Consider the following 26,347-nt stretch of genomic DNA (forward strand, 5'->3'; position numbering starts at 1 on the left):
TCAGAAAAGTTTGTTGATGCTCATCAGGCTGGAAAAGGTTACAAAAGCATCTCTAAAGTGTTTGGACTCCACCAATCCACAGTCAGACAGATTGTGTTTAAATGGAGGAAATTCAATACAATTGTTACCCTCCCCAGGAGTGGTCGACCAACAGAGATCACTAGAGCAAGACATGTAATAGTCCACAAGGTCACAAAGGAACCCAGGATAACTGCTAAGCAACTAAAGGCCTCTCTCACATTGGCTAATGTTAATGTTCATGAGTTCAGAATCAGGATAACACTGAACAATAATGGTGTGCAAGGCAGGTTTGCAAGGAGAAAGCCACTGCTCTCCAAAAAGAACATTGCTGCCTGTCTGCATTTGCTAAAGATCATGTGGAGAAGCCAGAAGGCTACTGGAAAAATGTTTTGTGGATGGATGAGATCAAAATAGAATTTTTTGGTTTAAACGAGAACTGTTATGTTTGGAGAAAGGAAAACACTGTATTCCAGCATAAGAACCTTATCACATCTGTGAAACATGGTGATGGCAGAATCATAGTTTGGTGGTGTTTTGCTGCTTTTGGGCTGGGACAGCTTGCCATCATTGATGGAACAATGAATTCTGAAGTATACCAGCAAAAAAATCTGAAGAGAAAGTGGGTCATACAGCAATACAACGACCCTAAGCACACAAGTAATTCTACCAAAGAACGGTTAAAGAAGAATAAAGTTAATGTTTTGGAATGGCCAAGTCAAAGTCCTGACCTTAATCCTATAGAAATGTTGTGGAAGGACATGAAGCAAGCAGTTCATGTGAGGAAACCCACCAACATCCCAGAGTCGAAGCTGTTCTGTACTGAGGAATGGGATAAAATTCTTCCAAGCTGATGTGCAGGACTAATCAACAGTTACCAGAATCCTTTAGTTGCAGCTATTTCTGCACAAGGGGTCACACCAGATACTGAAAGCAAAGGTTCACATACTTTTGCCACTCACAGAAATGTAATATTGGATCATTTTACTCAATAAGTAAATGACCAAGCACTCTGTAATATTTGGGTCTCATTTGTTTAACTGGGTTTTCTTTATCTACTTTTAGGACTGTAAGTTACATTATCATGTAATTCTGGTAGTGTTGTGTGTTTCTTTTATGTAATGACTATAAGCATTTCTTCTAAAAACAGGTCTGCTGATTAAGAGAAAAAGGAAAATGCAGCATAGACATATCGAACTGCTGAGATTCAATAATCAACTGGGAGGAAAACTGACAAAAATAATATAAACCATTTGTTAACAGCAAATAAGACAGTGTCAATGCCAAAAATGGCAGACACCTTATTTTGTATGTATTTATTTTTCTTGAAAGAGATGGAGGGCTATCCCCTTTATACTATCCAGCAGTGGGTTCATCAATGCGAATGTGATATTAGGCCAAATCTTTTAAAAAACATATAATATAATCCACTACCAAGAATGTTTAACAAGTAAATTATGTAATATATTGTTTAAGATCGGACATTTACATATGCAAATGTACCTTTGCCTCACTCCACCCCCTGCCCCGACCCAAAATTGTTAATACAAAATATCAAATTTTTATTGCTATTGGCCACTCTTCCATCCAAATTTTAACACTTAAATCATCCTAACACTGAGTCTAAAATGACAGCTCTTAATGACCAGCTGATATATGACTTAATAAGCGGAGTTATATCCTTTATGCATTGTCATTTCTATGGATTTCACTCAATTATAACAACTTCTTCTTCATCTTCTTCTTTATATCAGTGATGAAATTTTAGTGATCTCAGACTTGTGAACCTTACTGTAAGGTGGTTAAGGTGTTCAAGACTCTTTTTTGATGTTGCAAGTGAATATGTGAGCATTTTCTGGACTGTAAATTAACCTATAACTGAACTTATTTAAGCCTTAAAATGTGTGTTTCTCCATTTTGATTGTCTGGAATATTGATAAATGATGAAATAGTTAGCTAGCTGTTAATTGTTGGTTATTTTGGACATTATTCACTTTCTATGTAATTTTTTATTTATTTATTTATTTAATTTTTTTTTTACTTTTGCTGCAACATAGTCTGCATGTGAATCTGAACAATTTTACCAATTAAGACTACTAATGTAGCATACTAAGGCAGTGGTATCTCAATGGTTAAAATGTTGGATTACTAATCAGCAGGACATGAGTTCAAATTTCAGTGCTGCTAGTACTGGGCCCTTGGCCAATTAAGGCCTTAACCCTCAACTGCTCAGTTAGTTAGATAAATGTAAGTAGCCGTGGATAAGGGTATCTGCCAAATGCTGTAAATGTAGTAGGCAGCATTTTATTTGTCTCATTGTTTACATTTTATGATAATATGTATGTTGCTACAAGAAAAAAAGAGAGAAGTGGCATGTGTGATGTTGCATTTAGGTGTGACTGACAGGTAATCCTTGAGCTGAATTTCAAAGCTGAAGTATCATTCCAGAATGAAAAACAGCTTCCTGCACACATTGTTAGACAACCCTAAAACACCAGTGTGGAAACAAACAAATAAACAAATAATAATAAAAAGAGTATATTGAGAATTTTGAGTTTGAGTGGCCTGAATGTTGAGCATTTTGTGGAGTTTAAGTGGCCTGAAAATAACATTTGGTGGTATTTTTAATAATCCTGATAATGTAAAAGATAATGTAATGTTAGAAGTCAACTTATATCATCTATTATTCTATAGTTCTGAGCATCCAGAACTGGATAAAAAAAAAACAACAACAACCTTAAAATAAGGAACAATCAAGTCTGAGCTGTTATGCAAATTCTATTAATTTTGTATCTCATTTCAAGATTCACTTTCTATTTAAGTAATGGGTAGAGTACAACACATACACGCACACTTTTAAACCATTTGCTCAACATCCATTTAGCCCACTAAACATAGGAAAGTCTAAGCATGACAGTCGTAGATGTTTCACATATTTGTTTTTTGAACATCCATATCTCAGACAACAAATCATGACATTCATGAGCAAAGCACACTTAGCTAGCAAACCAGAAACTAAAACATATTTAGGCAGGCAGAGAGTAAGTACATCAGTGCAAAACACAACTTCCATTTTGTCTGAAATGAGTGTTCAGTTTTCAAAAGCACATAATGCAAACTGTGCCTTGGACCATCTAGTAAGTAAAAATTGCAATTTAAAAGCCACTGAAGTGGTAAAAAATAGTGAACCACAGACCTGTCAAGAAGGTCAGGACTGATGAGGAATTGGAAGTTCAGTAACAAAGAAAATGTGTTAATAAATGGAGTTCTTATTAAATAAACACTCGTGGCAGAACAAGTAAACATTTCTGAGGCCTTTACTATAGTAATAGGTCTATAATATATATATATATATATATATATATATATATATATATATATATATATATATATATATATAGTATAATAGGTCCTTTGATTACTAATTGGATTTAATGAAAAGGCTGGTGTACACAGAATGAGCTTTATTTAAAAGTAGAACAGTTGAACTCAATTCAGTTCATTGTGGTCAACTGCAGCTTATAATTTAGAAAATTATCAGTGTCACAAACTGTGACACTGTCACAAAAGTGACAAAAACTAGATTGAGAGAAATCGCTCTCCTCATGGTCTTTTTGTGTCTTTATAGACTCCAGTTACAGAAACAGAGTGGAGAGAGGTGGCTAAAGGATTCCAGGAAAGGTGGCAATTTCCACATTGTCTTGGGGCAATTGATGCAAAACACATCACCATTCTCCCCCAAGGAAACAGTGGGAGCATTTTAGGAACTACAAGTCCATTTTTCTGTCTTGTTGATGGCAGTTGCTGATTCTCAAGACAGATTTTTGTGTGCTAATGTTAGCACTCAGTTAGCATTAATGTTTGCCCACTCTGATCTTCAAGAGGCAATGGACAAAAAAGTTTTAAATGTTCCTCCGGCTGAACCAGTGCCAGGCACAGATATTGAGATGCCTTACATGTTTGTTGTGGATGAGGCTTACCCTCTCCGCACAGATTTAATGAAGCCATATCCATCTAGACACCTTACTCATGACCAGCGCATTTATAACTACAGGTTGTCACGAACAAGACGTGTAACTGAAAATGCCTTTGAAATACTGGCCAACCGATGGCGAGTATTCCTCTATACCATCCATCTAGATCCAGTGGCAGTGACAAAGATTACCCTGGCTTTTCTTGCCATTCCTAATTACATGCGGGAACATGCCCCAGACACATACATCCCTCAAGCACTTACCGATACAGAAGATACAGAGCACCACATCATCCCTGGTGGGTGGGTCGGTGGAGGAATGATACACCTCGCCTATCTGTACCTGTATCCCGAGCTAGAAATGATTCTGTAATTGCTAAAGATCAAAGGGACCTTCTAAAGGCATATTTTATCTCTCCTGCAGGGTCAGTCCCATGTCAGGAATGCATGTTGTGAACCATCCACACAGTTTGCATTTTGCAGTACATAAATCACAACCAGTTAAAATGACTGAACATAGTGTTTCATACCATTTTTAATCTTGACAGCATCTTTAAATGCTTTTTGTTTTTGAGCGGATAACAGTTAACAGTAACTCTTTGTAAAATGGTCACAACTCAATTTTATGTATATTCCAATGTTTTTTCTACTGCTCTGTTTGTCAATGCAGTTACTTTTGAAAAAAATTAATTACAAATAAAATTATTTGTTTGAAACAGATTCTTTATTGCACATATTTCCTGAACATAAGAATCAAACAGTAATTTCAATTTTGAAACTTTGTGCAATATGCACAATGTGCAAACATATTGGCAAACACTTGTTTTTAGAAAAAGCCATAAGAACATGTAAAACCAAAAATAATTATGTAAACCTCTGAGCCATCAAAGTGCAAACGTAGCTTCAAGATGTAACACAAAACATATTTACTCGTTGTTATTTATATCTCCTCCCTGAGTATAAGGTAAATTGCGCAACTGTGTGTAGCTTGATGATGGAGGGGGCTGCTGGTAAGGAGGAACCTGAAAGAGTGGCTGATGAATATGTAGGCTGAGTAGGAGGGCCTGGAGAATAAGGTACTTGCTCTCTGCACTGTGCAGACATGAACCTATCTTGTCCTTCATATAAAACTCTCATTATTGCTCGCCTAGCCTGCATTTTCTCAGCAATATCTTTAATAAGATGCATTTAGCTGGATATTTTTTTTGGCTGTTTGCCAAAGAATCTTCAGTGTTGCTAAAGACACTATTAGCAACTTGCGTAAGGATGTCCACCTTCTCCCTGTCCAACTTGTCCTCCTCTCTCAGCTTTGGCTTTTGACACTGCTTGTGATTTCTTTCGACAAATTATGAAAATAATGGTCTAATAAGAAAACAACTTCATACATGCTACCAATTAGGCTAATAATATATATTTTATATAATATATTTATAATATGCAGATTATGCTTGACTTACATTAAGTGTACTAACAGCTTGGCAAGGCTGCACGTGAGACTTGAGAAAATCGAAATTCCTGAGAACCCAGTTCTGTCTAGATGTGAGCTGTTTTGTCCCACTTCCACTTGGTTTGGGGTGCAACAATTTGGAAAACTGGGTGTGCAGTGATGAATCATGTGTTTGTACTTCCACTGCTACAAAACAATGTAAATTATTAATTTACATTAAATGAAAGAAAGTGAACCGTCAATAAAAGTCAGAAAAAATATACAAAATATATTATAATTTGAAAAACGAATCAGTGGTAATTGTTAAACTAAACGGTCATGTTTTAGAACAAACGTAGAAGTTACCTGAAATTTGTATTTCCAGAAATTTTATTTGCCCTCTCATGATACAGCGGTGAGGACACGTCATATAAATACTAATTTTCCCTCCATAACTCAATAAGTTTCTCTTCTTGCTGTACCGCCCACCTGACTGTTTTCGACATTTTCCCTGTGGTGGTTTGTTGTTGTTGCACTAAATGCATCATCAGGTTCAGGGCTCCTATTGGTTCCTGATTTGACAGTCGTCATAGGAGAAGCCACACTACAGGACTGTGCCTCAAATCTTCTGACTCTGCCAGAGTTTAATTGGAGGAAAAATTTTAGCTAATTTTTGTGTGAGATCAGTTGCAAGAGGGGTGTGATGAGGCGTGTTGGAAAAATGGTCCTGCACAAGAAAATTGATGGCAAGGCTGCAATAGCACTTTTGGGCAAAGGTGTTTTATTGACATTGCTCATATTTACAGTCCACCAAATGTGTACAAAAATATGTACATCCACGTGAAGGCCCCCCAAAAAACAGACAAAATAGGGGAAATGGGGAAAATGGAGGAAAACTATACAAAAATATTTACACTACAGCACTTGGCTGGTAACTCCTTTCACAGAATAGTAAATACATCATATACTAGCACTGCAACTAGCAATTACAAACTACAAACTACAACCCCCCTACACAATTGAACAGGCCTGGCTTTTAATCTGGAAGCTCCACCCACTAGGGCAGGTTAACGTGCCAGTGGCATACATAACACGCACACATATCCACTCCATTACCGTATCCTGCCCCATATCCCACAATAAAAACACACAGACACCAGATACCAGTAAATGTTTATGGTACTTAGCTGCACATCGTGTTGTGTTTGTAGTTGTCTGTGTATGTTGCGTCTTAGTCCAGGTTACCGGAAGCAAATGGCAAACCCCAGAAGCAATCCAGAAAGCCAGATCTCACTGAATTCCCTCAGGTAACTGGACCGTATTAACTGTTGCTTTTTTTTTATTTTATTGGGGCTTGGCGTCGAGTTGGGAATACAAATCCTAAGTGAACTCCTATAAAAATGTGAATATTATATACATTATGTTATATAATGAATATTAATGACTGAATATATGTTATGATACTGAAGATAGATATTTTATATTTTATATTTTATATTTATATATATATATATTGTAGTTTATGAAAAGTTATTGTTGTAATACTTACCTCTGGAAGAACATGGAGGAGTCATGTGGGTGGAGTTTCCAGATTAAAAGTCAGGCCTGTTCATTTGTGTAGAGGTTGTTTGTGGAGTTGGAGTTTATTTACCTTTCTGTGGAAGGAGTTACCAGCCAAGTGCTGTAGTGTATATATTTTTGTATAGTTTTCCCCATTTCTCCTATTTTGTCTATTTATCTTTTGGGCCTTCAGGTGGTTGTACATATTTTTGTGCACATTTTGTGGACTGTAAATAGGAGCACTGTCAATAAAACACCTTTGCTCAAAAGTGTTACTGCGGCCTTGCCATCAATTTTCTTGTGCGGGACCATTTTTCCATCACGCCCCGTCACTAGGGGCCTTAAGATGATATTTTCAGTTCCAAGGAAAAGTAATCAATAAATTGGGTCAGCACTTTGATTACAACAATACAGTCTAAACCAGAACCACTTACACATGTTATAAAAGATAAAAGACATTAATTAATTAATTTAAACAGAAATGGTCATTTAATATTCAAGCCAAATCTCTGTCCTTGAGCTGTACTGGGGAGATGACTGTTGGCAGAGAACCAGGCCTGTTATGCTATGGTCTTTGGCAACTGTGACACTGCGGGAGTCTCTTTTTTTTTATAGTAGGTTGGAGTCTTTAATGTCAGACCATTTATCATGCTATTATTCCATGATCTAATGGTTTTATGTTTGATAATATTACAGATGCCCTACACATGAGCAGGGGTCCTGTTAAAACAAGCAACAATGATATCCAAGTTGCAATACTTCTCCCAAACCTATTAAAGATGCAGTCAGTTTTTCTATAAGCAAGCTTAAACATAAACAAACACATAAATAAATGCTAAGGAGCTGCATATTTGTTTAATATGAGAACGAGTAAAGGGTAGAAGATGGATAGATGGATGGATGAAAGTGTTTTGGTGGGTCATTTGAATAAAAAAAGAAATGTATGAAGAAAACAATGTCAAAAAAGTTACTGGCCTTTCAGGCAGAGAACTGCGAGCTTAAGCCTCTAGCATGTTCCTGTTGACACACAGTTTCCTTCAACTGTATAGCCGGTTGCAAGTCCACTCCATTCTCAACCCCCAATAGATAGAGAGCAAGATCTATGCCCTGGGTAGTTACACCACCACCATATCCGAATGTGCATCATACTTATCCAAGGAAACACTAGTCTCTCCTACATTAGGCTGTGGCAGTAGGACTCGAGCAATTACTTGAACAATTTCTGCAAAACAGCATATTTGATATCCTTTTTAGGAGTAGAGTGGGAGATGTTAATCTCATGTAACCTGCAATCACAACTCTCCATCACAAAATTTATCTAATTATTCATGGAAGGGCAAGCATAAAAATCACTAAAAAATAGAATAAAATCAAACTCTGTGACTTTAACACCAACTTAGCAACACATAGACACACTCGCCAAAAAGGAAACCAACAACTGACAAAATAAGTACTGCCTACCACGATAAAGGCTGCACCAGAACATGAATGAGAATGTGGATCCCCCTTTCACCTCAAAGTTCTCTGCCAGTCTAAGAGTCCAGCAAACAGAACACAAAAATCAAGCCATACAGCAAAAAGTGCTTTACAGGAGATAGTCATAACAAGCTAGACCTGTTATATTTATGCATGTACTTATTTGTTTGCTTTTTCCTCAATACTTTGTTCAGTAAATGTTTGAAATTCATCTGTCCAGATGTATGTACAAGAGGACGCCAAGCACAAAAGATGCCCTGTTTCAACCACAATGCATCTGACATTGACATTCAAGATACTAAATCTATAGCTTATCGTACAAACAAATGAAATGATGGAAATGGTCACAGAACTATTACAAGGCTATGGACCAAAGATGAAATTCAAGTTCAGTGACAAAGAAGACTAGAAACAACAGATCTTACCCTATGGGAGACCAGTTAAACAAGGGGTTCAAAAGAGGCAGCTGATTCTCAAAGACTGTACAGGGAGAAGAAATGTTAGGCACAAATGTGTGAAGCATTTTGCCATTTTGACATGAAAAATCCATTTTATAAAGCTACTATCTTACTATTATTTTGTGACCTTTCACCATAGTTAGTTTTTCGAGAATCAGCTGCAGTTGTGGTCAACAAATCAATCTTTTATGTCTTATACATAGAACGAAATATAGACAACTAAGGCACCTGAAATTAGAAAGTTGACAACATCTACTGATAGATGTAATAGATATTAGTCATCATATGATCAAACCACATAGCCCTATGATTGTCTTACTTTATTTTTAAATAAAACTTTTACTTAAAGAGCCTTTCAATTAGGACCCTTTTATTATCATTGTGCCCCCCCCCCCCCCCCACTTAATGGCATCCTATTTTATGGTAAATAAATGCTGCCATATTTGGAAATGTCTCAGACACCTTAAAAATAAAACAGATGGGGGTAATTCCTTGAATCTAACCAGTTATATTGGTTTTAATCTTCTTTTGATTACACAGCTCATATACAACAAAGAAATGCTAAGCCATGAAGTTCTATAAACATCTTGCTCCCTTTCATAATTTATAGTATACACTGCACTACTGTACAGTCCCAGTAGGTAAGTTGCTCCCAGTGAAGCTAACTGTGGATGGTATGGATAGGTCCACTTGAGAAGTTTTGGTGCAAGGCTAAAAGAGCCATCTGCTGTATCTGACTGTCTTGAATTTGTCAGAGTGGAGAAACACATGATGATGTTTCAAAACCAGTACAATGTGTTCTGGTCTCATGCCACATTTCATGGGACCACATTTCAGCACCACACTGCCCCCAGCCACTGACCAAAGCATCCTTGGCTACTATCTTTTTCCAACTGAACATTGCTGATAGCCCATTTTCAAAAACCTCTTTTTTTCTAGCAAGGCCTAAGGGACCACTGCTGTGGCTGCTGTTAGCAATCCTAGCATCCTCAGCAGGAGCCAGTACTACACATAGCAGCTTGGCTGAATCACACTACTGCAATAGTATCTGCCACACATTGAGGTGACAGGGTGGCTAGCATTCTCAATGAATCTGTTTTGGTGAAAAGGATTTTCTGAGTGCAATATAAGAGTAAATACTGTAATTTGTGCAAGGATGGTGCAAGCGTCCCTGAGGGCCTTCTGCTTGGCTGCTTCAATAAAGCCTTAAGAAACCCATCATGCTAAGGAGACCCCAAAGCATAGGACCTTAATTTGGAATAACTGGCATTGGAAGGGAAACCTTAAAAACTGTGTTTTCTGGGGCAACATGAAATTTATGTAGTGTTTTTGCAGATCCACTTGCGTGAAGCACTCCTGTGGCTGCATACACTGTGCTTTGTAAGACTCTGTGGTGATTGGGGTGGGGATTGGGGACTGATTAGGGCACTCAAATGCCTACCACAAGTCTGAGGATGTGACTCTCACTGCCTAAGGTTTGTGTGAGGTTCTCATAGAGTTGTTATAGCACAGATTTTAACTGAACTATGTCCGCTGTAGCAATTTGAATTCAGTACAAATGTGTGTGTGTGAGAGATGTGTGATGGACTGGCATCTAGAGAATATATTCACTGTCACTTCCTAAGCATCTTGGTTAATGTTATTCTCTTCGGAACTGTAAGTTCACACTCAGTCACACCAAGGGGCTAATTAAAGCGGCCAATGCACCTACCAGCATGTTTTTGCGAAGTGGAAGAAACCTGGAGAACCTTTTTGTGTGAGTTTAAAAGATCACTGACGATTTGGCCCTCTGTTTGCTTCAAAGTAGCTTTTGTGTGTGTTATTGTTAAAAGACAAGAAAATGTCATGGACCTCCAAAATCAGGAAATAATAAATGAACATACAAGTTGGACAGACCTGTGTACTTTAGCTAGGTTTGTGCAAATGAACTTACATGAAATTATCCTTTGCACCAATAAAAGTGTGTATTAAATGATGCCATACAAAATATGGGGGCTTAATCCAACATTCCCAGACATTTTTAGCCATCTTGACTACCACAGCTTCCTCCTTAGAATCCCAGCCTACAGTAATTACACATGTCGCACTGGATTTCTACAAAACATCAAAACCAATTCAAAATTGTACTACTCACCCATAAAGCTATCTACAGTTTTCCCCCTTTTCTATTTGTCGAATATTATACTCCTCATTATAATACCTTGTTTGGAACCTTCCTTGATCTGAAACAATAACTCTGCAGACTCTAACACTTAAAGAAAGCACAAAAATATCACATTTTTAAAGCTTGTGTAAATCAATTTTAACAATAATGAGTCTTTTATTGGTCACATATACTGTACATTACAGCACAGTGAAATTCTTTTTTCTTTGCATATTGCAGCATGTTGGGAGGTTGGGGTCAGAGCACAGGGTCAGCCATGATAAGGCACGCCTGGAGCAGAGAGGGTTAAGGGCCATGCTCAGGGGCCCAAAAGTGGCAGCTTGGCAGTGCTGGGGCTTGAACTCCTGACCTTCTGATCAGTAACCCAGAGCCTTAACAGTCAAGCCACCATGCCCCCCATTCAATCTTCACTTCACAAAACCTGTTTTTTTATGTATGCAATATTAACTAAAAAGTATTATTAATACAATTAAAATCTCAACATTTGAACCACAAGAATGCTTGACATTGTATATGCAGACTGCAATGGCATACTGTAACAACCTGCAATATCTGTAAGAGATCTCAGAGATATTAAAGACTAAATCAGTTTATAGGCATGATTTATTATAAATTTATAACAATAAACCCTTTACCAGACAAAAAAAATATTATGTAGAATGCAAATGCCACAGTATTAATAAATCCTAATATTGCCAGTGCTCACCTATTTCTGTAGATGTAAATGTACCACTTGTACACTGATATTGCATTTTCACGTATTTTGTATGTCCATCTTTTTGAATCTGGCTTTCACTCAGCTTTGAGTATGGTGTTCTTTCAGTCCCTTTTTTTTTTTTTTTTTTAACAGTTCCTCCTATCTTGTCCCTCTCCAAATGTGTGATGTGAGCTTAAAAGCCATATCATGCTTGCCTTTTCTCTAAGGACATCACAGTCCAGGCTTTCTTTTTTTATAGTGTACAGAACATAGTATGCTATTTTCTCTACTGAAAGGCCCTACACTGAGGCCAACGTTATCTCTCTCTTACATTCACAATGTGGGCAGCAGTTAACTCCCAGCACAGTACAAAGGCATTCTGATTTACATTTACGGCAGTTGGCAGACGCCCTTACACAGAGCAACTTACAATTACAATGTTATATATATATATATATATATATATATATATATATATATATATATATATATATATACATATATATACATATATACACACACATACATATACACACACACACACAATTGAGGGTTAAGGGCCTTGCTCAAGGGCAGCTTGGCGGTTGGCGGCTTAGCACTTGGCAGTGCTAGGATTTGAACTCACAACCTTCTCAACAGTCCAGTGTCCTAGCTACCACTTCCCATGTTCACATGATTTAATCAAAATGTGTCAGACCTGCACCTTCAGCTCTTTTAGTCACTCACTTTTTCTCTCATAGGACACGTAGATGTATGAGATGAAGAATAATATTTTGCCTTTGATCTAAAATTAATATTAGTCATGATCTGAAAAAAATACATAGTCATGTGAAGGAAAAAAAAAAAAGTACACCCCATGGAGACTTTTTTTTTTATTTTATTTTTTTACATATTTGGACAAGCAAACATTTGATACTCTCCGAAACACTGCCTATTAATAAAAGGTGATACACACTATCAAACAACAATCGTCAATCTGCACTAACTCACAATTTAAATTGAAAAGCATATCAAATAGAGAAAGTAAGTATACCCCCAACATGCATCACACTTTCAAATCCATAAAATTAAAATCAGGTGTACAAGATTGGGTGCCAGTGATGAAAACCTGCTTCATCACTGGCAGGTGCAGTTGAAACCTGTCTTATTTATACCCCTCTTATATCTAGTGTCTGGTGTTCCCTTTCTTAGTGAGGTGTGTGGTGTTATCATGCCAAGATCTAAAGAGTTCTGCAAGGCCTTTAGAAACAAAGGTTGTGGATGCCCATGAGTCTGGCAAGGGATTTAAAACAATCTCCAAGTTATTTGAAATGCATCATTCTACAGTAAGGAAAATAATCTACAAATGGCACAGATTCCAAACTATTGCCAATTTGTCCAGGAACAGCTGTCCCAGCAAGAGCAGACCATCTGATTAAAATAAGTCACCAAGAACCCCTAAATTTCCTCAAAGTATCTGCTAGTAGGTCTGGCAACTGTTGGTTTCAAAGTGCATGCTTCTACAATCAAAGAAATTGCACAAATTTAACCTTCATGGGAGGCATGCCAGGAAAAAGCCTTTGCAAGACTACAGTTTGCCAATGAGCATCTAGGCCAATACCAGGCCTTTTGGAATAATGTGCTCTGGCCAGATGAATCAATGAATTGTTTCACAATGGTGAAATTGTTATATAGTTTGTGGTCGCTTTGCTACCTCAGGGACTGGACAGCTTGCATTCATTAATTCCACTATGAATATCAAAAGAGTGCTTGCAGATAATGTGAGGCCATCTGTCCAAGAGTTGAACTGACAGTAGACCTTTCAACAGGTCAATGAACTTAAGCACACTAGCAAATCCACCCCGGAATGGCTCAAAAAGAAGAAATGGAGGGTTATGGAATGGCCTAATCAAAGCCCATATTTGAATCCCATTGAAATCTTTAGGGGGGATTGAAATGGGCAGTACATGCAAGAAAACGCTCAAACATCTACCAACTGAAAGAATATTGCATGGAAGAGTGGTCAAAAATTACAGCAAGCCTGACAGACAATTACACGAAATGCCTACAAGTGCAAGGACAAACCCATGGAAAGCAAATCCATATCTGGAAAAGATATTAAACAAAAAAGATTGCCCACCCCTGCTCTAAGGTGTCCCCACTTCAAGAGCCAAAACCCCCTCCCAACAAAGCACTGAAGTTCTGCTGCATCCATGAATAGCTGTAGTATTAGGTCATGACAAATCCATGGAGATCGATGCAAAATGCAGAATTATTTAAGGGAAGCAGGCTCAGGGAAACAAACAAGGAAAAGACAGACTAGGAAACAGCATCATCTGTAACTTGATAACTAGAAAATAAACTCCAAGAGGAGAAAAAAGAAAAGAAAAAAAAAGTACTCAATAACCAAAATACAGTGACCCAACAAACACAGGCACAAAAATAATCAGACTTGCAGTAAGGCTCCAGCAAATAAGGGAGGAAAAACAAGCAATTTAAATATAGCACTAATCCAGCAGAGAAAATAACAAACACCTGGGTATGATTAGACATGAAATGGAGGGAGACAACAGAATAAGAAGTTCTGCAATGACAGTCAGGGTGCCCTCTAGTGGCCAAAGATGGAATTGTCCCTGGCAAGAAGTTATTTCTGCTAAAGGGGTCAATACTAGCTTCTGACAAGGGTGTACTTAATTTTTCCACAGAAGAATATATCTATTGATATTTATGTTGAATAAATTATTGAAAAATCAAAATTTCCTTGTGGTTTTGTCAAGTTTATCAACTTTATTAATAGGCACTGTTTTACAGATGACCAAATGTTTGCTTGTTTAAATATGTCAAAAAAGCCAACAATTTACATGGGGTGTACTTATTTTTTCAAAAAGGAACAAAATGCTTTTTTTTTTTTAAAGGAAGAAATCTAATATCCTTCTTGAAATAAAGTTGATCTAAGCATATTTTTCATATTGGTATACTGCTGATCTAAAACCCCAGGCAATTGAAAAGTTTATTAAATCCTATATAAATATGTCCCTCTTTCTCCATCAGTCAGTAGCAGTAAGAAGCCTCATTCTGTGACCAGTCTACTTCAGTTAATTCAAACACCTATTTGACATTGATTTTTTTTTTTAACACAACATGGATAATCTTGGGTGCAGGTTGCAGCTGTTTAATTTAGGCTTCTATTTTGTTTAATTGTTATTTTGGGGAATAGATTCACAAAAAAAAACACATCTCTAGTTGAGACTGCTGCACATGTTGAGGGTGAGGAATTGTCAGAGCCAGAATACACAGACCATGTTGACATTGCTAGCACTGTTACTTCTACCCAAACCTGACTGGCAAACCAACACAGAAAATAATCATTTAATTAAATGCATTTTAAAAGCTCTGTCCCAAAACTTTTGACAAACAGTTTAAATAGTAGTTGTAAGATCCTCATAAATACCCTTGTGTGATGTATATCTCGATTCAATGTGTTTCGTTAGGGTCCTTTGGAGTAAGAATTATGCATCTTTAATTACTCCTGTGCCATTGCACAATTAAAAGGAAGTTGAGCTATTAAGAGTCTCCTTGTATATTGATAATTACAACTAAATGGCAACTGCTTTTTGATGGGCTAGTGAAGCTGAGAGTGAAAGGGGTTGTCAAGTCATTGTTTACTGACTGTCTGATTGGCAGCTTTTCCCCCTGCTCTATAAGTTGTTAATTAGACTTCTATTTGTTTATTCAGAGAAAAATCCTCCCACATGTTGAAATGCTTGTAATTTCTAGTCATTAGCATTGAAGCATTCTGTTCATGCAGCTTAGTGGTGAATTATTTATCTAGATAAATACAATACATATTCAGTTTCCTCATGTTGGTTTTTTAGACTTTGAAGAAGGTTTTATATGCATGTTTGAGATAAACAGAACAAACATGTATATTATAAAATAGCAAGAAAGCTGATACTTGAGAGAATTTGAAAGTGAGTGGCTAATCTATATTAAAATTCTAATGGCTAATGGATGTTAAATCTCATTAGTTCTTTTGTCCTGAATAATTAGTTATTTCATCTGAAGTCTACAGAGTCAAAAATGCTAAATATTTAAAGGGGACCTATTATGCAAAATTCACTTTTAATTGGTGTTTGAACATAAATTTGTGTTGGCAGTGTGTGTACACAACCACCCTACAATGGTAAAAATCCACCCACTACTTTTTTATATTCCCAATAAATCATAAACAATGTCTCAAAATGAGCCGTTTTCATTTTTGCCCTTACGTGATGTCACTTTGGAACAGGCCCCGCTGACGGAGTCTGCCCTATTAGCATAGATGCTCCCCTGAGTGAGCTGCACACAATCTACCATGTATTCTGTGCTAGACAGGTACAGTGATAAGAAGAATGCCTCAGATTAGTAAGCATTGTAAGTGTTCTGTTGTCTGTAAGAATGAACATAAGAGTCTTCATGTACTCCCAGCATAAGAGCCACTGAAAATGCAGTGAAGTTTTATTTTTGAAAGAACTGTACCCCAAAAATACCTTAAATCATTTTACACCAGACTGCTTTGTGAAAGAGGGTCAATACAAAGCAGGATTTGCTAAAAACTTGATTCTCAAGCTTGGATCATGATCCAACTTCATATCCAGAAGATGTAAGTATCACACTTTATATTTTGTGAATGTTTGCAAATTGCCTTTCCGAATGAGCCTGTTAGCAGATTACACGGCTAATGCTACCATCGTTTTTATTTTTAACCTGAAACAGCCTTTATTATGCATAATACACTAAGGTGATTGTCTTTTTGAAAATGGTGTACGTTTTGTGCGAATCATTTTACATCAGACTGCTTTGTGAATGAGCTAGTTAGCAGATACCATGGCTAATGCGGCTGGATACCATGGTCTCTGATTGTATTCACGGAGACCATTTTTTATTTTTAACCCGAAAACGCTTACTGTCTGTATAATTCATAACCGCACCTTTATTATGTACAATACACTAAGGTGATTGTCTTTTTGAAAACTGTGTACATTTTGTGCAAATCATTTTACATGAGGCTGCTTTGTGAATGAGCTAGTTAGCAGATTCCACGGCTAATGTAGTATCCGAAGCACAAGCTGTTCTCTTCTGGAAAGGGGCGAGGAGCAGTAGCTCATTTGCATTTAAAGAGACACTCACGGAAATGGCGTGTTTTTGCTTCCACCCTAAAAGGGGCATTTTCAGCATGGTATACTAAGTGATCACTGAGGTATTTTGAGCTGAAACTTCCCAGACACATTCTGGGGACAGCTAATTATATTACATCTTGTAAAAAGGCTTAAAATCAGTCTCCTTTAAGGCTTTATGGCAAACCAAAAAAGTGCTTTCACTCATTCTAGATGATGCTAATTTTATGCGGCCCTACCACATCCCAGAAGCTCACCATCAAGCTATTGAGGAGGAGGTCAGCCGGATGCTTCGTAATGGGTCTGCCAGCCCCTGGTCCAGTCCCATCATGGTGGTATGGCCCAACGGCAGCATCTGGCTATGTATTGACTTCCGGAGGCTGAAAATAGTCTTTGACAGCTACCCCCTTCCCTGAGTCGACGTCCTGGTGGACCCTTGACCTAACCAAGGGATACTTGCAAGTCGCCCTATCCCCCGACGCAAAGGCCAAAACCAACCTCAGTACCGCCAGTAGCCACTGGCAATACTTGGTTCTCCCCTTCAGCCTGCACGGCCTGCAATCAAGTGGGCCATAGAAGAGCTCCAGTACTACCTGGCCAGGTGCCACTTCACCCTCATAACCAACCACGCGCCCCTGCAGTGGATGGCCCGGACTAAGGACTCCAATGCCAGATTGACCAGGTAGTTCCTCTCTTTGCAGGACTTCTCCTTCCAGGTGAAACACCGGGCAGGGTTCACCATAGGAACACAGATGGCCTCTCCCATAGACATGCCCTGTGGGCCCAATGCTCACCAACAGTCGGCTCGGAGCTGAGGGGGAGGTACTGTGATGTCAGGCCTGCAGCACTCACATGTCAAACACAATGTGCTCCTTGCACAACTGCTGGCAGGGTGCTGAATGGACAGTGCCATTTCAGTACCCAGAGTGTTTTCGACAGCACGGAAGCACATGACTGCAAGGCAGGGTGGCAGATACACACACGGCTGGCAGCTAATGAGTGGAGCAGCCGTTCTTCACTCTCTTCAGTATGGCAGGGTGATACTGGGTTCTCACCTTCGGCCTGCATGGAGCTCCAGTGACCTTCCAATATCTGATGGACATTGTCCTGAGGCTGCACTGGCCATTCATGGGCACTTATCTGTATGATGTCATCATTCACTCCTCCGCCTGGGCAGACCACCTCCATTACCACTGGGAGGTACTTGAAAGCCTCTGGAAAGCTGGGCTGACCGCCAACTCAAGGAAGTGCCACCTGGACCTGACGGAGGAACAGTACCTGGGGTACTGGGGTAATAATAATAATAATAACAACAACAATAATAATAATAATAATAATAATAATAATAATAATAATAATAATGATTATTATTAACTTTATTATTATTACTATTTTAGACTTTATTATTTATTAACAATATAGAGTGTGAGGTAACAATGCACAGAGATAAATTCACTATGAATCATTGTGCAACTCTAAGAGGAAAATGAGATGAAAACAACTAGAACTTTATATTCTAGTCCACTCCTACAGTCCCAGCATTTGACCCCAGTTGTGTCCTCACATTTCTGCCTTGATCATTACTGATTTACTCACAAAGGAAATTATTTGTGACATGCCCTGCTGAGCACCTTCGAGGGTACTATGCTACTTTGGTTTCCTCAAACATACTGGGTAGAAAATTGATTTTGGAGCAAGTGTGGAATTGTCAAGGGAAAATGGTACTTCCTGAAAATGTGTGTGATCTGTGACCCTGTATGACTCTGTTTGTTATAATTTGAAGCCTCTGCTCCGAGCTTTGATATAAGACACACAGATAAAACCCATTTTGAATAAAGGATAATGGATCTTAATTAGGAAACACATCTACAAACTCCCAACTACAAACAAAAACACACCCAGAGAAAGGGAGAGCGAGCAGAACACAGACTTTCAAGGTGCTTCAAAAGGACTTTCGAGCAGCTGCAGAAGAGCGTATGCTACCAGAGACAAAGACACCTCTCCCCACAGTTCTGATTGTTCAAATGAATATTTAATTACCAGTCGCATAATTACTCTGCCCAGCTGTGGGCGGTCTACTCAAGGAGGAATTGTGCTCCTTAATTGGAACATTCCTGGAGAGTAAAAATAACTCCATGTTTTAAAGCAGGGGAGCAGTTCAAAATGACTTGCAAAGGGCAAAGTTGTGCCATGTTGATTTAATTATGAATTCATCTCATGTACTGTATATATACCTTTATGTTTTATTTCTTCATATGTACCGAATTGTTTCTGTTAAAGCTTTCTTATATTGTTCAAAGTCTCTTGTAAAGATGCAATGACATGACTGGAAGCACATTTTATTGTCCAGTACTGAAACACTCAAAAAAATATAAATCTTTCCAAGCACAATTACACAGGAATGCAAAAATAGAAAGAAAAAGAGCAGGTTGTAATGGTTATGCTGACATTGGTGCTGGACTACACTTCCCAGCATCCCCAACAAGTCACATGTCTCAATCAGCCCCACTGTGTCTCGTTTCACTGTAATTAGCATCTCTATATAAGTTCCATTTTTAATTTTTATTTATTTATTTATTTTTTAAAAACCTCTTATTGTCTCGCTTCTGTTGTGGTTGTGTGTCGCAGAGTGTACTTGTGTCTCCTGCTCTGGTTTATGTGTCTAGTTTCACTGTTTTGGTTACCTGTTTGCACTTTTTTATTAAAAATCGGCACTTGCATCCACCTTCACCTCCTGTTATGTGACACTGGTCAGGCCCAAAGGCACGAAGATTACGTTCTATTACTTATTATCCTATCTAAATAAGGATATTAAATAAGGATTTTTTACATATCCATATATTTATTAGAATTTTAAACAGCAAACAATAGACAGATTAAAACACACATTATGAATAATAGGAAGCCATTCTATTACATTATTATGTTTTATTTACTATATAGTTGAAAACGTGTAGACCAGTGTACAAAACTACAGTTTCATTAAATGGTCTGCACTTATATAGCGCTTTTATCCAAAGCGCTTTACACTGTGTCTCATTCACCCATTCACACACACACTCGCACACCAATGGTAGCAAAGCTGCCATGCAAGGTACTAACTTGCCATCAGGAAAAACTTGGGGTTCAGTGTCTTGCCCAAGGAGTCACATGGGTTGGAAATCGAACCGCCAACCCTACGATTAGTGGACAACCCACTCTACCACCTGAGCCACAGCCTCCGCACAGTAAAGCACTAAAGCTATGCAGAACTACAGAATTCATGAAAAGTGAACAAATTTCCAGTTTTGGATCTTGTTTAGAATTAATTTATTTAGACCATTAGTATTAATATGCAAGATAACAGCCAGTATGCAATTTTCAAATTATTATTATTATTATTATTATTATTATTATTATTATTATTATTTAATAGTGCCACAGATGTTAGTTTGTTTGTAACAAACAAAAGCAAAAACATGGAAGTTCTGCCAACAATTTTTACAAACTGGAATTAGTCACAAAGAAACATCTGGTTAAATAAAATGTTTATATGTACATTATGTTGAAATATGAGTAACGCTGGGTGTAATGTGCACACAGCAGGTGTTTGCTTAGAATAGCAAATGTGGCTGTAAAGTAGATTAAAGACATACATGCTTTCCAATTACATTTGATTTGACCAAGTGTTTTGATTTGATTGCAATACAATACAACAGGAAAAAAATGACAATTAGAATTTTACTATGTGCAATATATACCGTATATAGACATACAAAACCCAGGGATCCAGTTTTGACCTTGTGGAGACATTTGACTGGTCCTTGGAAGGTCTATTTATTTATTATTTTTAAAGCTACAGAAAACCTAGAAAGCCTAAATTTTTCATTTTGGTTATTGTGATTAAGGCTAGAGTTAGATTTATTTGAAGGCATAGCATTAATTAGCTGCATTCTTAATTATGTCAATGGAACGTCCACACACGGATAGTATACTGTATACAAGGATAGTGTAACAGACAGTAAGAGGGAGAGACAGAATATGAAATGCCAATATTATATTCACTAGACAAATTAACCTGAAAACAATGTTTCATGAGTAGTATTATTCCAATTTTAGTATTCATTTAAAACGTTATAATTAATTTTGACCAGAACAGAAGATAAGGGTTAGGTCTCAGTCAGTCCAGCTTAATCTGAGTGGTCTACTCACCTGCAGCATATGTGTGTGTGTGTGTGTGTGTGTGTGTGTGGAGGCTTTGAGTTATGTGACCTGCTAAACGAAGTGAATCCTCCACTGATTGATGACTTTCATTTGCACTGGTTCATATGTTGTGTTCTGCTGCCCCCTGGGCTCAGCCACCTTCTGCGCTTCTTTGAAGCTGGCACACTGTAATTAAAGATTTTTCTATCTTTCTCTCCTTTGCACACACACAACACAAAACCACACACAAATTCAACAGTATACTGTAGCTCTACATAAGGTTGTTTCTGCCAGCTGTCAGGTCAAACATTTGGTCCATTTTACACTCTATTTTGTGACCAATTTGCAACAGATGGACACATACTGTTCTTACAGTCTTACATTATGTCATTAATTACAATTACTTTCCTTTCTCTAAAATGAGTTCAACAGAATAACAGAAGATTAAACACAGTATGATTGGAGATTAAAATATTAAAATACAAAATATTAAAATATTTTTGTAAAAACACATTTACAGATATGTGTGGTACATCCTTGGCTGTACCGTCTCAACCTAGAAATGCAAAGGATCCAAAGCCACATTGCTGACACACTAATTGTGGTAACGTTTATAATATTTACACAATAAGTGAGTTTTCTGTCCTTTTTTTTGGTAAGACAGTGTCCATGAATGGAGAAAAAAAGCTATGCTGTCGCTGTTCTTATTAACTTCTTAAAGGACTTTTTAAATGACAAAATTAAATAAAATTTTTGTTATAAAATTTTTACCATAAAATGGTTTCTTACACTTTCAAATTATGATCTTGATTAAAGATCACACAGATTAGTTGCAAGTCAAGAAGGTAACAGTATATTTATGCAATTTTCTTGCTCTTAATTATTTGGGTTACTTATGAATCTATTTAGAGTTTGAGTGCCAGCTAATGTCCAGCTATAAGTTCTTTAAGGAAATCCTTTGAGTTAGATACACTGAGCTCCAGTTCCTTTAGTTTTAATCCCTCCCAACTGTAGGCCAGTTTTTAATTCAGTTTTATTTGGATAGTACTTTTAACAATGGAGATTGTGATTATGAATGTATCCCTAATGAGCAAGCCGAGGCGACGGTGGCAAGGATAAACTCCCTGTCATGTCAAGGCAAATCAGCGACTCCATTTCCCAGAATTCACCACAAACTACAAACATGGCCGATGACTACAACTCCTAATGGAACACATAGACACGTCACCTTCTCCTGAGGACTAATCTCAGACTACTATCTCAGACTCTCTCACACACAGCCATTGTGAAGTATTATGTTCAGTTGACTTGTCTCTGTGGTTCACCAAGTCTTTACCTTATGTGGTTGCGCTGGTGTTTTTTTTTTTTTTTTTTTTTTGGGGGGGGGGGGGGGTGTATAGTTATTCCATCAACTTTGATTCGCTGCCTTGCCTAGTTTGGATTATTTGCATGATCGTTTGACCCTTGCCTGTCTATGGTCATTGATTTCTGCCTAAGCCTGTGGATTTGTCTTCTCATTAAACTGCCTTATCTGCACTTGCTTCCGTCTCAGCCTCCATTCTGTGTCTGAATATTTCACCTCAACGTGGATGCAGATAAACCTGCCCTGCAATTCACCACCTATTATGAACAGGCAAACAGGGCGACCTCCTCCCCAAAGCTCCAGATTGAGACCCGAGAAGTGGTCTTCTCTGCCAAGTTTCAGTTCCAGAGCTACAGCCTGAGAGCCACAAGGTGGCCTCACCTGCCAAGCTCTAGCCAGAGGTCAATGTGGTGACCTGCTGAACTCCCATTAGAAGTCAATGTGGCGACCTCAGCTCCAGAGCCCCAGTCGGAGGTCAACGTGGCAACATCCTCCTGAGCACTCCAACATGAGACCCACTAGAGGGTATGCTTATTGCCCCGTACTGGTTAAGGACAACGTACTTTGCATGAGTGCAAGCAGGGACTCTGGCAAGACTAGCTATGATGACATAACTAAAAGTGAGAGCCAGAAGGAAACACAGACATGAGGGCACCCTGGGACAGAAGGCAGCCAGCCACTCCACCATCAACAAACTTGGGTGGATGTGTGAGGGTTGGGGGATCCAAACATCCCAGCTCAGCACAACACACTATGCCTGTGAGCCCTCTAGATCTGCTCCTTGACCTCAGAAAAAAAAAAAAAACCTTTTCCCAAATGCTTGACTAAACAAATGTTTTCAGCCTAGACATAAGCATTGAGACTGTGTCTCAGTCCCGAACAGTAATTGGTAGGCTGTTCCCTAACTTGGGGGGTTTGTAAGAGAAAGCTTTTCCCCCTGCTGTAGCCTTCACTATTTCAGGTACCAACAAATAGCCTGCACCTTTTGATCAATGTAGGAAAACATATATAAAGAAAAAAGCAGTGGGCCTAAAACAGAACCTTGCGGAAAACCAATCTTTACCTCAGTATACATAGAGAAGTCACCACTTATATCTACTAACGATCAATGTTTTCTAGACTACCAAGGAGAATAGCATGATCAGTGGTATCAAAAACTGCACTAATGTCAAGCAATACAAACAAGGGGAGACAACCCTGATCAGAGGGCAGTAGTAGGTCATTTACCACTTTAACCAGTGCTGTCTCTGTGCTATGATGAGGCCTAAATCCTGACTGATACATTTCATGAATATCATTATTCATTGCTTTTTCGCTCCATTAACACCTGCTTCCTCCGAGACACAAGAAGCCAACCAACAGCATCTTTTTCAAACTGCGGCTCATGCTGCATCACAGGGCAGAATAACATACTCTGAGAAAAGCTCTATCTGCCTTCTTCTTCATACATGAGTTCACAGATGCCCATGATTAGCTAGTGTTGCTGTGATTGACAGAGGGCAGAGAGTATGCCATTACTCCAACCCAGAAAGCACATCCCTTAGCTCCAGGCCATGGGTGGCTGTGTCATCACTCCAGATGACAGTGCAAGCACTTTTCTGTTGATTGATTGATTAATTATTTTGGTCTCACAAAGTCTGCCACGGTTAAACCATATTTTAACTGCTTGGCAGTTTTGAAAATGTGCAACTAATGATCTTAAATTAGTGTTTCTGATATAATTTATTCAAGTTACACATCACCTACTTCAAATAGCAGAAAATAGCAATGTTACACAATTAATCCACATTAATTCTACAGCAATGGGTCTGTAGCTCACTATTATAATGATTAAACATTAAAAACATGCCAGGAGTTGAACTGTCTACACTACAGTGACCCTAATGTTTGAATGTGTGTATGCATGGTTACCTGTGATGAACTGGTGACCCATCCAGAGTGTATTCCCATCTTATGCCCAGCATAAGCACCAGAGCCACTGCAACCGTGACCAGAATAAAGCTTATTAAAGTTATTGAAGATGACCCTCCTGCTAATAAAGCTGAGATAAAAATTTCAAATGTACAGGTAATCCATGCACCTTTTAGACAAACACAACTGTATTGTTTCATATTTAATATAACATAGTATATGTGCAAAATTATTTTAATCACTGTTTATCAATGGATTGGTGTTTGTCATCACATGAAATCTTGTGATCTTTCAGATGAGTTTTGACAGATGAGTTGCGGAAGTGGATTGTCCCTCTGATTGAAGGCTCTTAATATTCAAAACATGAGGCTGATACCATCTGCTCATCAAAATTTAAAATAGTTTCTCTGCCAATTACACTCACGCAAGCACCAAAACAGATTTAGAGCCTTTAGTATTTTGTACATTCTTTGACAAGTCTGCAGGTAACCTTCGAAAGAGAATGTTTTTTGAATATAAACACACTTTCACTTTTTCAGAAACACACACACACATACTGTATACACTGGCATTTACCTATCACCCTTTTATTTGTTATGCATCTGTGTGTGTATGGGAGAGGGAGAGACTTAGATTGATGTATAGGCCAATGTTTAAGCCAGTGTGATTACGATAAGGACAATCTATTCTTGGTGAATGTAAAGAAATGTAAACAAACAGATGGTCCAAATGGTCTGAGGAGAACAACACCCATTCTAAGAAACACTGCTTGATAGTTCATTTGACAATTCATGTGCACGTGTTTGTGACACAACCTTGTTGCTCTATTATCGCCTTTATTGGAATGAATCGGGATGCCAGCTTTACTGCACGGATTTTCTGAACAGGAAATGTAGTTCTATTAAATGAAATTAAATGAAAATTTGTTAGTGCTATTCTTATGTACAGTACACTGAAGAGACACTGATGCCTAACAAGGTGCAGTATTTAATGTGATCAAATATGATGGTACAGTAGTGGTAGGTTAAAATTATCGGCACATAACTAATATGGCTTTAATATACCCGCACCCCCCCATGTTTCCCTGTCCTTCATGCTGCCTCTCCTTCAAACACACACAAAGCAGCAATGCATGTTAAAAGTGCATAATTAAACCACTGTAGCTTGTTTATTTACCACAAATTTTATTTGAAGTTGCTCAGATTACCTTTTGAATTGTCTTTCAAATGTCCTGGGACTTCTGTAAAGTCACACACACTTCCAAAGTAAAGCTATTAGCTATAAATTGCCTCCATGTGCTATAGCACTTCAGTTACACTGTAAGTGTCATGGTTGCTGCTCTAAGAACATCTCCAACATGACAACTAGAGGAGAAAGGATAAAGGTCGCAACACCTGTACACTTTTTTCTTTTACTTCGGAGTAGTGTTTGACTATTTCTGTTGTTTATGTAAGCCCTAAGTGGCCATGCATTATTTTTTTTTCTTTCTTGTTTTCTCAGGACCACAAATTAATTTTCAATTATATTTTATTATTAATGCAGTATTATTATTTTAAATTATAATACACATAATGTAGCTGCATTGATTGTTTGCCATGTGAGTTCAAAGTCAAAATGAAATATGTTCAAAAGCTGTTTTCTCATGATCACAACCTAATTTTTCTGTGTACTTGACATAAAATGTTTTTATTGTTCTGGAGGCAGCAAAAGCTAAGCGAAATCCTGCAGCATTATGAACAAATACATTTTTACTTTGATCAGGGACTCACTCAAGCTGAAATAGCTTTATGTCTGTCAGTGATTGACAACATCCAAATTAATGTTTGAAACTTGAGAAGGGGACACCCCTTTCTCTTAATGCGGAAATAAAGTCCATCTCTACAGTGGGCAATTATTATATTTATGATGGTGAGGACGCCAACGTACATAAAACACCAGTGCAATTCACAAGGCGCAAGATTTTCTCATGATATTTGTTATGTCG

The sequence above is a fragment of the Ictalurus furcatus genome, chromosome 12, assembly GCF_023375685.1.
Source record: "Ictalurus furcatus strain D&B chromosome 12, Billie_1.0, whole genome shotgun sequence".
NCBI lineage: Eukaryota > Metazoa > Chordata > Actinopteri > Siluriformes > Ictaluridae > Ictalurus > Ictalurus furcatus.